The following is a 2,053-nucleotide window of genomic DNA, read 5'->3' on the forward strand; positions in this document are numbered from 1 at the left end:
GCCCAATCTAAAAAGCATCACTGGCTACCTGGGCCCATGAGCGGGGCTTCCCCCCCCCAGGTGACCAGAGAATCCGCATCCGAGGCACCAGGCTTTTGTCATGTAGAGGGAGGGGGGGGAAGATCCCTGCCGTGAGGGATTCAACACCAGCCTGTCACGCTGGCAGAGACAGATCTCTGGAGACGGGCACAGACGGTGCCATTTCTGCCACACTGCCGTTCTGCTGCAGTCTCCCAGACTCTCTCTGCAGCTTGGATCGTTTCTCCCTTGGGCAGTACTCTGCATGTCTCTGCACCGCATTGCCCGGTGCTGCCTCCCACCCAGCTTTCCAGTTTGCCAGGGTTTTTCTGGACTCTGCTCCCCTCTGCCAGCCTGTTCGCAATCCTACCCCATTTCATGTCCCCTGCAGCCTAGCCTCAGCAGCTCTGTGCTGGCATCCAGGTCCTTAATAAACATTATGCACAACCCTGGTCCCAGGACAGAGCCCTGTGGGACGCCACTGGAAACCGCTTGGTATTCAGATGTCGATCTGTTCGTAATGACCTGTATGGATGGGGCAGTATTGCCTAGTGGCAAGACACTAGGGGTGCAGGTGCAGCCTAGGTCAGTTTCCCCAGGGAGTGGGCCGGAGTTCGGCAGGGTCTGGCATCCACCCAGGATCTGGGAGCTGTAGCCTAGGCCGGACGGCTGGGGTCAGAAGGTGTAGCTGGAGACAGACGGAGCTGAGGGTAACCGGGATCAGAAGCCGAATGCCAGAGCTGAGGTCTCCCTAGAGCTGGAGCCTGGAGCCCTAGATCAGCACAGAGATGCATGGACGGTTGGGACAGGAACCTCCCCTTGGTGTTCACAGGGGGTCTGTGGTAGGGCCTGGGGCTGAGGGCTGCAGCAGGCCAGACCTTTGCTGGTGGGCCGTGAGCTGGTTCTCTCTATGCCTGGCCATAGGTTTGCCCAGTGCACATGTCTCCAAGCTGTGTGAGGAGGTCATGCAGGACCCGCCCACAGCCTGGCCACAGCCCAGACACGCAATGCCACAGCAGCCCTCTGTCCCCCACCAGTTCCCCTGGCCAAGGAGGAAATGGAACTTGTTGCACGCGATTTGTTTGTTATGAACCCACGTGGCTGCTTGTGCTCAGCCTTTCCTCCTCCACGCACTTGCACAGGCCCTTCCTCAACATCTGCTCCAGTGGCTTCCCAGGTACGGAGGTGAGGGGAACGGGGCTGTAGCTCCCCGGGTCCCCATTTGTCCTTTCCACCAAGGGGCACTGTGCTGGCCCTTCTCCAGGCCTCTGCACCTCACCCGTCTCCCATGATCTGGTCAATATTGTTCCCATGGGCCAGTTCCTTCAGTCCTGTGTGGGGAAGCTCCTGAGGCCCTCCTGAGCTGGATGCATTTAGACCCATCCGCCTGCCTAGGAAAGGACTTGGGGTGAGCTCTGGGGCTGGACGACCCGTCTAGCTGGGAGAGAGGGGAGAGGAGTGGTGGTGCACAGAGCGCCCTTCCTCTAGGCTTGAGAAGAAGCAATGTCAGGGTCAGCTCAGCACCCGCTCAAGCTGAGAGCAAAATAAACCACAGGCTGTGGGGGATCTCATGACCTTCCTGTGCCAGGAAATCTCATGCATTTCTTTGACCATTGCGGTGAAAGTGATGCTTCAGCCCTTCTGCAGAAACTGTGATGGTCTTTTTAGGGCATGCATGCACAGACTTGTGCCCTGGATACGGGAGGGTGTGGAGGGTGTAGGAGTCTATGTGGAGGAGGCTGACCCATGCCCAGGTGCCTGTGAGCCTTGATGGGGCAGGTCCTGCATTTGGGAGGGTCCTTTTCCCTCTCTGTTGTTCAGTGATGGGCCCTAGAGCCCAGACACAGCCCAGGAGACCCTGTTGTTGAAGCCTGTGCCCTGGTTACACTGGCTATGCCTGGGTCTGGGACAGACAGAGGCTGCTGGTCCAGGCCTGGGCTTACTCCGCATGTCCTCTCAGATGCCAGCCCCTGGCCCTGGGGACCTGCCTGGGGAGGGCGCAGCCATTGCTGCTGGAGCCAATGGCAGGGGCCCG

This window comes from Alligator sinensis, unplaced genomic scaffold (genome assembly GCF_000455745.1).
Source record: "Alligator sinensis unplaced genomic scaffold, ASM45574v1 scaffold132_1, whole genome shotgun sequence".
Lineage (NCBI taxonomy): Eukaryota > Metazoa > Chordata > Crocodylia > Alligatoridae > Alligator > Alligator sinensis.